Source organism: Natrix helvetica, assembly GCF_964273705.1.
Source record: "Natrix helvetica genome assembly, chromosome: 1".
Lineage (NCBI taxonomy): Eukaryota > Metazoa > Chordata > Lepidosauria > Squamata > Natricidae > Natrix > Natrix helvetica.
This window is the reverse complement of record NC_138548.1, coordinates 93,891,982-93,907,692: the sequence shown is the minus strand read 5'-3', so window position 1 is coordinate 93,907,692 and position 15,711 is coordinate 93,891,982.

Below are 15,711 nucleotides of genomic sequence, written 5' to 3'. Positions count from 1 at the left end.
AAGAAAATTGAAGCTACAACAACAGTAGGGCTCTGAAATATAAGAAAATTCAACATGGTGAAAGATGGAAGAAATCATGTATTGACATCTGAAGCATCAGCAAATTGAAATACATTAGAATTGGGCATTTCGAATCAGAAAATCATGTTGTATATTATCTGGGACATGAAAAACAAAGAACAGTATTGCTTTTTAGCCAGCATAGATATGGCAAAGCTGCTACTTATCTATAATGCAGTCAGTGACTGAATAATATTAATTAGACATTTCAGACAACTCTTTAATATCATGGTTATTTCAATTTAACATCCATCCATTGATATGGAATAAGAGGAGATTGATGGGTTTTATCATGAAAGTCAACCTGAAATTGACAGAACATGATCTTTTAAGGAGACCACGAGGAAAGTCCTTTAAAATCCTGAATCTCATTAACAGGGAGCTAGAGGGACCATGGAATGAAATTAAAAAAAAATTGTTAAGGAGGAATGTGAAAACAGGGTTGCAAAGACCAAGAAACCAAAGGAAGTAAACCAGATGTCACAACAAACAGTAGAAACTGCAAACAAGAGAAGAGTAACAAAAACCAAAGAACTTAGGTGTGATGATTTAATACAAATAAAGGCAGACAGCAAGGAGCATGAACCAGAGACTTGTCTTTACTCAGCAGCAGCCATCTTACAACTATTTCCTGCCCCCAGATCACATGACTAGAAATGTTAACTGTTTCCTAACATGCATAAAGAACTGGGCATAACAATTGAACTTAAAATATAACATAAAACATACACATCATTACATTAGGAAAAAACTGAACAAAGAACTTCAAAGAGACATTAGAAGAGACAAGAAACAGCATTACAATGACATGCATAAAGACCTCCAAGGTGGAAATAAACAATAAGGAAGCATTCCAAAATTTCTAAACTCAGAAAAGTATTTCACCATCATTGATCTTTTTCTTTACAGAAATGTGCTTTGTATGCATTACTGTAAATGAATATGTAATATGCAACTCCTATTAGGTTTCAGTTTACAGAAATTACAGTGTCAAAAAATTTTAAAATTTATTTTTTTAAAATTTTTCACCAAACTGTACAACTGAGGTTACCATTATGATAATATGCAACTTAGGTTTAGTATTGGTGTCTTTGTGCATCTTTCCAGTGAATAAATGCATCACAGACTCAGATGCATCACTCTGCCTTCACTTAATCACCTAATTTTAAATGAAATTGCATTATATTTTTTTAAAAAACCCAGTTCCTGATCAGATAAATCTGAATTTAAAAATGAAAAACTCAAGAGACAAATACTATAGTTTAGAGTGGAGTGGGGAACTATGGTCCTTTTATGACCTATGGACTTCAACTCCCAGAATTCTTTAGCTACCATGACTGGCTCAGGAATTCTGGGAGTTGAAGTCCACAAATCATAAAGAAACCATAGTTCCCCACCTCTTGTTTAAGAGAAATGTGAATTCTAAATCTTGTTTAGAGGAATGAGAGCTTGCATATTGACAATTGTTAATAATTTATTAAATGAAAATAATAGTACATCTGAGAAATCAAAGGTGCTTTTGATATGAAGACAATCACATCTGTTTTTTCTGAAAATCAGAAAAATGAATGGGAACAATAAAAACCACAGAATTAACATTCTTAGCCTATATGTTACTCAATTCAATAATAGCCCTATTAAAATTACTCTAATTATACATTATGACTATTACATTTAATTGATTTCAATTTCTACATTTCTTTTTTGCAAAATACAGGTTTTCAGTTGTTTCTGCTTTTCTTTTGTCCTCAAGTACGTAATGGGATTTATGATGAAGAATGCATATTGAAAAGGAAAATTGATTCTGTTGGAAATAATGGGTGTCAAGAAAACTTGTTGACATGACTGTGTTTTATTAATTAAATGCAAAGGATATCTAACTAGAGGGCTTGGGTTGGTAAGTGTTGCAACAAGATTCATACTGAGCATGTGCCATGACAAACTGATGATCCACCATTGATTAAAAGAGGGAGGAAATATTCAATTTAAAGAAACAACAAATATGAGGAATACAGCAAATATTTTCTTGATAGAATACAAAATTTTCTATCTAAGAAATATAAGAAGAATTGAGGGTTGACAAAATATTTATAGAAAATCTTTTGTCAACTTTTAAATTGCTTATTAAATTTAAACCAGTATCGAACAACTATTTAATTCCCTATCCACTTTAAAATGATTGAGGCTGTCCTCAAATGATTATCTTCTATCTTGATCTGAAAAGATAAATTACTCCTGTTCTTTTAAAAGAGTTTATTTTTTATTCAACTTTAAGTAGCATTGATTAAACAATTACAGAAGCCCTTTAAGCTTTTGAAATCATGCTAGGAAGACCACTTAAATATTATACATTTTTACCCTTTTTTCATCTATCTATCATCTATCTATCTATCTATCTATCTATCTATCTATCTATCTATCTATCTATCTATCTATCTATCTATCTATCTATCATCACATTTATATGTACCAAAGGAAATAAATTTGAGCTATGTTGCCAAGAAGAGTTTTCAAGTTCCAAACATATATGAATTAACTAATTAAGTGATACAAAGTTTTAAATGCATAGCATAATTGAAGTTAGATCTTCCAATTGTCCAGCAATATAAGACTGTTTTTAAATCTTAGATTCACCATTTTCTTCAAGGTACTCATAGACGTATTTGTCAGCCCTGTAGCCATGTTCCTTTTGGATCTTTGGCCTGCCACACTTCTATGCTACTATGCTGTTTCTATAGTGGGGAAATGGGAGGGGGGATAGTATGGAGTAGAATGTTATGTAGCCACAATAAAATTCATTTCTAGATGGCCAAGGTCATCCTTTGTCTTGGTACCTCTGCACCTGACCGGAACTGGATGGGTGGAATTGCCAGCATCACAGTGGAAGATTGGACATGTGATGGACTTATGGATGTGGGGGCAAGACCATGAACTTGAACTTGGGGGGGGGGAATGGAAGAAGCTTCAGATTCGGGTTTTCCCACAGATGCCAGCATGGCTTTCTTAATAAATTGGAACTTTGAGCAGCATGTTGCCTTGTGGATGCTATCTGGAATGCTGACAGTATTCTTGTGATGAATGCTAACTTTGACAACAGGCAATTTCTCCTTCTAGAAGAAGCCAGAGATATTGCTCAATTCAGTTTCTCTACTTTTATTGTGCTCCTTGGGCTGATCTATAAATGAAGGACAGTTTTGGTTATAAAGAGTTTTTTTTAAAGTGGCAATGAAATGACAACGGTGAGCATGGAAGTAAATTTGTATTATTATTATTTTTTTGAATCTGGAATTTTCACTTCTGCTGCCTTTTTATCGCTGGACTTCATTCTAAGACTCTGGAATTGCTTGTGAATACTGTATATACTTTTGAGGGTTTCTTAAATTGCCTTTCAACTAGATGTCAAGGAAAAGGAAGAAATGTTTTATTTATGATTTTTCTGCTCACATTTTCCATTACACTGAGGAAAATGCTGCCATAGGTCCCAATGCTATGCTTGACAAAGGAAGTAGTGCATGTCAACAAAGAATTCATGAATTCTGGGAGCTGTAGTCCCAAAACACTTCAATGATGCCAGATTGGGGAAAGCTACATTAGGCATATAACGTGTGTCAAACTTGCGTTGTCACAGCATCATCAGGTGACATATCACAATGTCTTCCCCTTTTGCTAAACAAGGCATGGGCATGGGCAGCATCTGATGTATCTGGCTCACGGATTGCAAGTTTGCCATTTAAAAAGCTGATTTACTCATATACACCTCTCACCATCTTTGATTGAATATCTCCTTTTCTGGATATTCCGAAATTATTCCCTTTATTATTTTTGTTCTGCTTTGTACCAAGTACAGCACCCTCAAAGCTATTCTTTGAACTCCTTAGAGAAAGAAAGAAAGCATGAAATGCAGTACTGGTGTTGATTATTCATATGTTCAGCTAGAAGGTGTGTGCATAACAAAGTTCATTGTTCATTAAGTGTCACAAATTTATGTTATAGTAAAATTAATTGAGAAGAAGTAAACTGCTATTCTTTATTCCACAAAAGTCCTTCCTGCCATTTCAACCCAGCGTTTCATAACACTATTTATTAGCATTCATCTTGTGCTTACAGAGGAGGAAAGGAACTTTAATTCACGAAAGCACACCAGAATATTCATATTATGCTGTCAGAAATTCTTATGTAGACTTCAGCCATGATATTCCTTTCCTTTTTGGTACCTGAAAGGTTATCGTTCCCAATTAACTTAGACATCTTTCAGGCCCTGGAGATCTTTCAGTCTTCATTTCACAACTGATTAAACATGTTTTAATAGAAAATTCCAGTAGCAAACAGAGCTAAGAAAACTGCAAATTATAGAATTTGCAAAGGTATAAAACAAATATGACTAAAATCTTGTCTAAGCTACAAAAATATATATAATAAATAGGGCTTGCAGTTTTTATTTGGAAAAGTTGACTTGGCATATGGAAAAATAAACTTATAACCTCTCTTTAAAACAGCTGCATCTTTCCCCATGATTAACTGATTACCCACTGCAATTGCCACAGGATCCTAAAAAAACACCCTATCTATGGCTGTTTTAAAGAATGACCAATAGGTGCCACTTTCAGATTCCTAAGTATTTTAGAATTTGGAAATCAAATTTGAAGCATTGTACAGATCTAATGATTAGGACAATTTAAGTGATAAGGCAATGCATAATTAAAACTGAATTATTTCAGATAATTCAGTGAGCATAGCAGTTAGGAGCATAGCAATGCTCATTAAAGCAGTCTGTCTTTTTCAGTGCCTGCAAAAAAATACACGATGCTGCCCTAAAATATTGTTAATCTGACTTTTAAAACAGAGGCTCTTTTCTGAGCCTGATGAATTGCAAAAATATCCTTATGCTTGGAATATGTCTGAAATGCTTCTGAATAATTTTTGAGATCTTCACCTTAGCCTTAGGAGGTAACGTTCATGAGTAGAATTATATACTTAAGAGAAAATAATTTTGTTTCTTTGTTCAAATGAAAGTCAGTAAATAGTTAGGTGTGAGGTTGTTAAAGTGTTCTCCTAAATCACATATATCATGATAACATAGAAACCTAGAGGTAGCTGATATGTAGGTTTTATCAGAAGTAAATATGTAATAAACAAGAAATGGAATTAAAGCAGTTGTAGAGTAGGAAAAGCGTTTGAAATGTTACAAAAGTGATATGAATGTTACATTCTTTACACAGAAAACAAATGTGATTATTTTATGAAATGTGTCAAAACACCATTCCCATCCATCTGAATTTATGTTATTTATCCTATCTGATTTGACTGCATTCCACATATGAGTGTTGTAAAGGCCTGTTTGACAAATACATTCTAGCATACTACAGCACAAAAATAATCACAACCCTTGGAAATGTCTTACAGCAATGTCAGTAAGTATGGCACAATTGTGTATTGAATAAGCTTTTGCATAGAAAGGCTTCCCTAAGCTAAACTCCAGGTAATACAGAGTTCCAGATAACAAGGAAGCATTCATCTCTACACAAAAACTCCTTCCAATAGACAACTGTGTAGGGTGGTGCACAATCAACGCTTCAGTAACAATTTAAAGACAAGCTGCCCATAGCTCTTCAATACTTAAGCATATCCTTTAAGCAGGTTTCCTCAGGAATATTTGCCTGCTACTCAAAGTGTTTCATTTTGTTGGGCAACATTTCTACTGGCTCCCTTGTTGGGGATTTAACTATTGTGGGTGTTAGTAAGACTATCCTATAGTCTTCAATAATGCTAGGAAGCATGGAAGAAATGCAAGGATGGGCAAGATGCATGTTTTATCTTATATATGTGGATATTCCATTGATGAACACTAACCTGTACACACTGAACTCATTCTGTACTGTCAGCCCACTGAGGAAGACTAGTCAGGAAACAGACACTCCAAGGTTCTTCATTGTTGTAGAATGGACTAACAGAATCTTTAAAGCCTGACCCACCTTATACTAAACAAAATCAAGGTAATGGTTGCTCTAGATTTTTTTCTCATGCTTCTCTCTTTCTATGAATTGACAAATCATTTCCGTAAGCCCTCCCTTAACAGTAATCTCATACCTTCCCCAAGGTCAACTCTACATTATTTTACATGCTTATGAATAAGTTGCTAAACAATTGCCAACAAAACCACAGAGATCCTTGGAGAGTTGTTCTGTTGCTTCTTTCCCTGATTCTGATTTTTTTTTTACCCAAATGATGTTACTTAAATAAGACTATGGTCCACTGTTTACTGGAAAAGTTTCATGTTGGTTTGCTTCCTACAGTATATACTGCAAAATGGACACAATGATTAGAAAGGGGGAAGTGGAGAAGGCAAGAAAAGAGAAGAGCTGAAATAACACCAGAATGATTGCTTGAGCTGTATTTCTTTGATGTCATAATTTTCAGTTTCATAAGATGTTCATTTTATTGCAACTTAAAAGCTATCTGCATTCTTTTTCTACTCAGACCAGTTCATCTGTGTCATCGATTTCTACTTTTTATAGCCTTTCAATTTTTAAATTAGCATCTTTAATATAAAAAAAATCAATACCAGGTATCTGTTTATCTTTCATTTCCTTTTGGTCAATCAGCAATATCATGCTGGAGACAGCGAAAGAATGCATCATGTAAAATGCAATGTGTTTGAAGACATATTAGGACTACTCAAAAACCTATTGGATATTCATATGTGTTACAAGTGTGAGGTCATTTCTTCAGAAAACTGTTGATAACAATTATATTTCAATGGTACTTTGTTATATCAACCTAGGGGATTGCTCGTTATGTAGCCTACTAGCAAACTAAGTTCTGATGAAAAGGCCTGCCTTAAGTCACAGCTGTTTCAGTGGCATGACTGATAGGAACAAGGGATAAAGTCCCCTCAATGGAACTCTCTGGCTACAGAGTAGCATGGTCTATGGTTGCCTGTGATCGATTAGTTAAGACTTTCCTATTTAAGATGGCCTTCTTTTCATAGGCAGCATCAATTTTATTTGAATAAATCTTCATAATGACTGTCTGTTTTTATTAGAAAATATACTTTGGTCTGTTATATTTGGTATTCTTTTTAGACCTCATAAAACTCCTTGAAATTTGCTCAGATGACACAGGATGAGTTTTATGAGCTCCTTCCAAATAATCTGCTCATATAAAGACATAAGTGTTTTGTAAATAAGTAAGAATAAATGTGTTTATCAATACACCTACAAGTCACTCATTGCTTTCCTCTTTTTGCAATAGGGAATTTGCAATTACGCTTTTCTAGTTGCAATCAGAAATGAAAGTCGGACTATATAAGATCCCAGAGATAATGCCATCCTCAGGGATCCCATGATTGAATCATTTTGGTGATATTCCCATCATCTGCCTACTTTCACCTCCACTTCCTGCTTCTTTTCTGCCCCATCCTCTTCCTCTATAATTTCAAAGAGAATAGGATAAGGAGTCAAAAAGAAGTATGTTATAAAGAAGGTTCTTAAATGTTATTCTGACTGACTGCCACAGGTTACAAGTTTAGGTTTATTTCCAAATATCTTGAAATAATAAGCTCTGTTTAGTTTTCAGGCAGAATCAGAGAGTAACATACTCTCAGGTTAATACTCTTGGTAATTTCCCTCCAGGACTCTGTAAAATAAGATTTAAATAAGTTCAGATTACTATGATCCCCTCTTAAATTCTGTTCCACTATTACTATTGTTGAGAAAATGTTATAGAATTTGTTAGTGAGTACCATTATAGTTTAAGAAGTACAATATCAAAGGCAGAACTCTTTCTTATGGATTTCTTATTTTAGAATAAAAGGGAAGTGGCGAACTAAATTCAGGGAAGTGCAAGGATTTAGTTGAACATAATAAGTTTCAGAAGTGCAATTTCCTCTTTTGCAGGCACTCTAAATACTACATAGAAAAAGAAAAGTCTGATATAGGTACACCCATGCAGTAGAAAGTAGATTTTCCCTAAAGAAAGGAATTGCATTTCCAAAATGCTTTGGGTCCAATAAACTCAAGAGACTCCTGAGGATTTGTTTTGTTTCACCTTCTTGCCACAGTTAGCACTTTCCCTCTTTGATTCTTATCTTCCTTTGAAATGGTCTTTGACAGTGCAATTATATACACGTCTGTCCAGGAATAAACTGGCGAGTTTATATTCTGGTCACTGCAGATAGAACTATAGCTTCAGTTCTTCTGCACTGATGGAAAGAGACATACAGAGAGGTTCACTGACAAAAGGTGAGGGGCCCTTGAAACCTGGTCAGTGATCCAGTGGCATCAGCGTAGTCAAAGGGAACAAAAGCTTATGCCATTATGAATGTGTTAATCTTGATCTGCCAGGAGATGCTTAGTGCTTTTGCTGAAACCAGCTGCTTTGTTGGAAACAGTTAGCACAATGATACTCTCAATGAAATGAATTGGAAAATATGGTTCACAACTGTCTATGTTTATATTTTGGCAGAAAGTCATTGCTCTATAATTTTGCCATTCATTATACCTGTCAGCAAAAATCACAGTCTCATCATCACTGGTTTCTGTCTATACAGATAAGTGTGCCTTTTCTTAGAGGATTGCATTTGTAGTTATAGTGAACTGAACCAACTGCATGAGCAGCAGCGCATATGGCCAAGTTAACTCAAACCTGCCTGAGTTTGAACAACATCTTGGTGCATCATTAATTTGGCAAAACTGGGCCAACGACCCACTGCTTCAACTCCTTTTTTTATGGAGCCCACAATGCTGAAGGCTTCTGCAAAGCATGTAACAGGCACTGGATAGTTTGGGCCTGGAATGAATGAATGTGAAATGCAAAGGAAAATAAAGAATGCAATACAATTCTACATTGATTTTAGAAAAAGATGAATTATGCTACAGAAGCCAAACTTCTCAGTGTATATGGAATGAGAAGGACTATATTTAGACCAAATATTTCCATTTTAGATGTGGGAAATAGGAAGCACTGAGCATTTTTCATACCCCCAGTACCTTATTCTCAGGCATCCTCTGATTTTGAAAAATGCCACACAGAGAAATAAAGGAGAAACACTGTACATAGAATTTTACCCTTTAATGCTGGAGTCCATTCTACAGTTTGTAGAGAGAAAAAAACCAATCATCCTAATGCCTGAAAAGGGAAAATATATTATAGAACAAGATGTAAAGCACATGCTATCTCACAAAGAAAGAAACATTATGGTAGAATTACAAATTCAGATGCAGTGTATGAAAATGTCAGTTTAATGTGAAGCTTTGGAAAAAGGCAATTGAAGGAAAGAAAAAGATTAGTAGAGCAAAATGCAAGCTTATCAATACAAAAATGGTTTTTCATTAAAATGAGGAGCTGGTTCTGTGTGTAGAACAAGACAGGAAATGTTAGAAATAATTGGAAAATTCTATTAAGAGCTATACAAAGATCAAGATTACTCAAAAGTAGCAACACCCATGAAAGAGGAAATGCCAAATAACCTTGTGGAGAAAATATCAAGTTCTATAAAATCAATGAAAAATGCCAAAGCTTTAGGAAATGACTATGATATGGTTGAAATGCCGAAAGTTGGTGGTCACAGTTTACATAAAATACTAGCAAAACTACTTGAGATGCCTCAGAGAAGAAATAATATCTGATGTATGGAAAAATGCTGAAGTGATTCATATACACAATAAAGAGGCCTAGGATGAGTTAAAGAAATATTGTCCCATAACCCTTGTTTCAGTCATCTACAAGGTTTTCAACAAGATAAAACAAAAACAATATTGAGAACATTAACTGATGTACAGCCAAAGGAACAGGCAGAGTTCAGAAGTGGCTACAGCATAATGGATCATATTCGGGTTGTTCAGCAAGTCACTGAAAGGCACAACAAGTACACCATGCCTCTGTGCATGGCTTTCATTGATTACAAAAAGGCATTTGACTGAATATTCCAGCAAGCAATAATTAATGCACTGCTCAATTAAGGCATAGACATTGGTGAAAAAACAATATTGAAAATTTGCCTTAATTATCTTAAATTGGAAATCAACATAGAATGAGGCATACAACAAGGTGATACAATATCACCTCTCCTTTTCTCAGCCTGCATTGAAGAAGTATTTCACAAACTAGAGTGGGCAAAAGTTGGAATAAAATTCAATGGTGCCTATTTAAATCACTTAAGATTTGAAGACAATATTTTTCTCTTCTCAAAATACCCGGAAGAGCTACAAAGACACATACAAGAGCTGCATGAAGCAGGAGAACCATTTGGCTTCAAAATAAACCGAAAAAGAGACTGGCTATGTTTAATACATTCACTAAAGAAAGAAAAAAATTATATCTGGAGAAGCACTAGATCTAGTAGACCACTGAATATACCTTGGCCAATGGAAGGTGATACAATAAGAGAAACTGAACAGTGTGTTAAATGTGATTGGCAGACATTCAGCAAGCTAAGCATAATTTTCAAGAACAACCTACCCTACGCCTGAAGAGAAAAGTTTTGATCAATGTGCGACCTGCTGTAATATATGCCGGTGAAACATGGACACTAAACTCACAATCAATACAAAAACTATGAGTGGTGCAAAGAGCCATGGATAGACACATGCTTGTTATTACAAGACAAAATAGAAAGATCTGCACACAAACAAAAGTATATGATATCATCAAGAGAGTAAAATAATTGAAATGGAAATGGGCTGCTCGTGTAGTAAGAAAAACTGATGGCAGGTAGACCAAGGCAGTTATAGAATGGAACCCTCTTGATAAAAAGCATCCACAAAAGAAACCTAAAACAAGATGGATCAATGACATTTGCAAAGATTGTGGGCCTAATTGGCAAAAGAAAGCTCAGGACTATATAGGTTGGAAACATGAAGAAGAGGCCTTCATCCTGCAGTGGATAGACAGTGGCTAAAATGATGATAGGAACTTCTAATCTGAAGTTATTCTTATAAGAGTTATTAATAAGATATTAATCTATATTTTCAGGCCAAATGAGTATTCTTATCCTCAACAGATGACAAAATCTTAAGCAGGAATTGATGAGGAAAAGGTAAAGATTCAAAATGTTAAATCAGATACATCTGTATTGATTGTTTCTTTCCTCAGAGTGGCTAATATCTATTCTTTCTTCTGTTCAGTATCTCTATCCTCATTCTTTTGTTTCTTTAATTAAGCAACATATTCATGTCCTGGAAACATGTCTTCTGTTGCTGTATCTGACCTCTGAATGAGGTGCCCTCTGACATCTGGGTAACTCCCATCTCGGTGATGTTTTGGAGTATCTTAAAGAACTAGCTACTTCCCTATTCTGAATGATTTGATGGATGTATGAGATGTCTGTTGGATGGTCAGATTCACCATCTTGCTTACCATTATGTGCTCTATTTTGTATTGTACATACAATGTTTTGTTTTCATGCTGGAAACTGCCCAGTGTTGATTGGAACTGAATGGCATCAGCTACCCAGCTATTTCTATAGATAATTTAAGATTCAGAGATGTAACATAAGTTCTGTGGACTAAAAAAAATTCTCAATTGGGATTTCTTAATGGTGAGAAAGTTCAGATGTCAAGCCCTCTACAATTAAGGAAGAAGGGGGAAGAAAAAGAATTGCATGGCTGTGCTTTCCCTATTGCTGACATTGCAATGTCTTGAATTCCATGAGGAGCGCTAGAAGAGCAAGAAAGCAGGAAGCAGCTGATTCCAATTCTTCTAGCAAAATGTCTCACATGGACATCTGGGGAAGAAATGGCAAGCTGAAGATGGCTCTGATAAAAGCAGAGCTAACTATCATGATGGAGTGAATAACCAGTGACTAGAACTGCTCTTTGTATAATCCTCTGGGTTTGGAACTCTGGAAGATATGGGGAATAGCTACATTAAAAGTAAAGATTTCCCTCACACATACTGTATGTGCTAGTCATTCCCAACTTTAGGGGGCGGTGATCATCTCCATTTTCTAAGCCGAAAAGCCAGAACCATCCGAAGACGTCTTAGTGGTCATGTGGCTGGCATGACACACGCAATGCTGTTAACTTGCCACCAAAGGTGGTTCCTATTTTTCTACTTGTATTTTTTACGTGCTTTCGAACTTCTAGGTTGGCAGAAGTTGGGACAAGTGATGAGACCTCACTCCGTTATGTGGCACTTGGATTTGAACTGCCGAGCTGCCAACCTTTCTGATCAACAAGCTCAGTGTCTTAGCCACTAAGCCACCACGTCCCTAGCTACATTATTATTACATTATTATAATGATGTAATAATTAGGTTATTATTATTATTATTATTATTATTATCTTCAAAATAATGTAATAATAATATACATTATTATTACTAGGATTATTACATTATCCATAGCTACATTATTCAAACCACAATTGGTATCTTTAAGGATTCTGGATTCACATAATTTCCTTTCTTATCACTTCCATAAATTGCTAATAACTGCCTTTTAGTTATTAGGAACCTTTGGATTGACAAAGTTTTGAAAACATCTGTTGAGTTTCCTTCAATCTTTAGCAGAAAAAAAGTTTGAAATATAACTTTAAGGACTTACCAATAAAGGAGAAGAACAGGTTGCTCTGTGTATATGCCTAGGAAAAAAGACAGAAGACATGTCTTTAAATTAGCAGTTTCTCAGACCAAGAGAGACACAAAGTAAATCCTTAATCCCTTCTACATGCTATTCTCACCTTCTCATCAGTAGATCATGATGTGTAGAAGAATCAATGCCTTTAAATTTTCTCCTTCGACAGCATTTGAGCCTTGGTGGCACAGTGGTTAGAATGCAGTACTGCAGGCTAACTCACTGCTCGCTGCCAGGAGTTCGATACTGACTGGCTCAAGAATGACTCAGCTTTCCATCCTTCTGAGGTAAAATGAGCGAGGGTGTTGAGGGCAATATGCTGAGTCTATAAACCACTTAGAGTGTGTAAAACACTATGAAGTGGTATATAAGTCTAAGTACTATTGCTATTTCTGTATTGTGAACATTTTCCTCAGAAAATTTGGGTGAAGAAATTTCTGGAGTTGCATATGATGTAATATAAAACCAAAGGGAAGTGTGATGGGGGGAAACCACTTTTTTCATTTCTTCAGTGAAAGATGGCTGGATTTCAGGCCTTTCCAGAAATAAGTGGATCTTCTTCAGATAGTCCTTGATGTACAATGAGAATTGGGACCAGAATATCTGCTAAACAGCTGCTAAGCAAGGCAGTTATTCAGTTGCAACTGGATTTGTGACCTTTTTTGAGATGGTTATTAAGTGAATTGATACAGGTGTTAAGTGAATATGACTTCCCACACTGACTTTCTTGTCTGAAGCCAGTTGGGTGTCAGGCCTGTAGTTATGTTTCTTTTAGGATATTTGGCCTGCCACACTTTTTATTAATTTCCTATGCTGTTTCATTAGTTTAGTAGTTGGGAGGGGGGAATAGAAAGGAGTAGGATTGTGGAATGTATTGTTGACATTCTTTTATAGAAGCCAAGGTCATCTCTTGTCTCCGCACCTCGACACCTGACCGGAAGCAGAGGGGTGTAGATGCCAGCATGGAAGATGATGATTGGAACATGTGATGGATTATGGGGTGTGGGGATAGATCATGAACTTTCAACTGGGTGGAATTCCAGGAAGAACATTAGAGTTGGAAGTCCATAGACGTGCTAACTTGCCTGTATGATTAAAAGGAAACATTAAGGATGATTCTGCCTTCTCTGATGATTTCATACATGGTATTTAGAACGCTTGACATTGGGAAGGGCACAAATGGAAATCATATAATCCTGGGACACTACAAACACATGCACCAAATTTTGATCATGTGACAGGGGGATACTGTGACGGTCATCTGAGGACTGACCTTGAATCACTTTTTTTCACTGTTCTTGTAACTTTGAATAGTTGCTAAAGGAAAGGTTCTAAATCAAGGATATTATGTATCAATTTAAGTTGATTATAGCAAATTTACATGAATGAACATGAGGATAATATCGAAGTATAGATTTTGATAGATAGCTATCTAACTGCACAGCTAGATAGCAAGAGTGAACAAGGGAGGGAGGGAAAGAGAGAGAGGGAGAGAGGCACAGAGACAGACAGACAGAGAAACAGACAGAAGAGAGATGTGGTAGTCTGAGTGAAGAAATTTCATCTGCCTGGATTTCTCACACTTTTAAAGACTCTAGTATTTCATTCATCATTAAAATTCATTACTGAACTCCAAGGTCTTGTCTAATATTCCCCGCTACACTGATTTAAACAAATAGCACAATAGCTTCCCATTTTATTTGTAGCAATCATAATACTAACAAGAAACAAGTGCCCTGTTTTCACAAAATTAGGGTGCTGCTTTCCACCACTGCTGGAGCTGGATTTCTAAAGTGCTATTGCTACAAGGAAATGAGATAAAGAAAATAAAAGTCAATAAATTGAAATTACTCACAATCATTCCTTTTGCAGATCTAGGTTTGCAATTATACCTTGAATCAAAATTGTTATAGAGAGATGCTAAATAAACAGTGAATTGAAAAAGACTACTTTAAAAAAGTTAAACATAAAAAATAAGGGGACCTAAACCACTAAATATGCACAAGGAAAACATACAGAAATTTTATTTGCAGTGTTTGATTAGGGCATCAGGTTAGAAACTGAGAGACTGTGAGTTCTATTCATACCTTATGCACAAAATTGGTTGGGTAACCTTGGGCCACTCATACCCTCCCAGCCCTATGAAATGGGCAATGGCAAACCATTTCAGAAAAATCTTGCCAAGAAAACTGCAGGGACTTGTTAGGTAGTTATCAGTTGTCAGAAACTGACTCAAAGGTTCATGCTCTCACGCACAATTGCACACGTTATATGAACAAGCTTACTATTATTTTTCAAATTGAGAAACGTTATAATTTGAGAAATGTAATGTTCATATCAATAAATAAATATTCATTGATGAGTTCCCCAACATGAGTTTTACTCCAGTATTAGACTACAAGTCTTGTTAGTAAATATTGTGTTGGATGGCATGTTGCAAAATATTTTAACTTTGGGCATATTTGAATGTTATTATGTTGGAAATGTCTACATTAAAGCTTTGTAGATGCAGTCCCCTCATACAATGTCCTTTGTGAACCAAGCACAGAAGATACCTGGGCAACATTGTTTGGATATTTAAATTTAAGACATGTTACATTGAAGTAAACAATGGAGACCAGATTAAGCAATGAATCAGGTTCTAATGTTGATGTCCTACAAGAGAGAGGAGGAGGAGATGATACAAGACAAATACCTTGTTTCCCCGAAAATACAACCTGTCCTGAAACTAGGGCCTTGCCACATTTTTCGTGTGGGCAAAAATATAAGCGCCGCCCCCCCAAAAAATAGGCCCCCTGGACAATCCCCTATCCAGCCAGGCAGAGCACTGCTCACCGATCTAGTGGTATCCCTAAGGCCCCAAGCCGCGGGAGTTGGGGGGGAGAAAGGCGCTCACGTTGCTTGCCACTTTTGGGATACCACTAGGTTGGGGAGTGGCATTCTGCCTGGCCAGAGGGGGGAGTTGCTGAGTGGCTGCTCCCTTGCGAGCGGGCTCCGGAAGAGCCGGGCACAGCCTCAGGGGTGAAGCAGCCATGAGGTGACCACGCTGATGAGCAGCCACCCGGCAAACACCCTCTCCA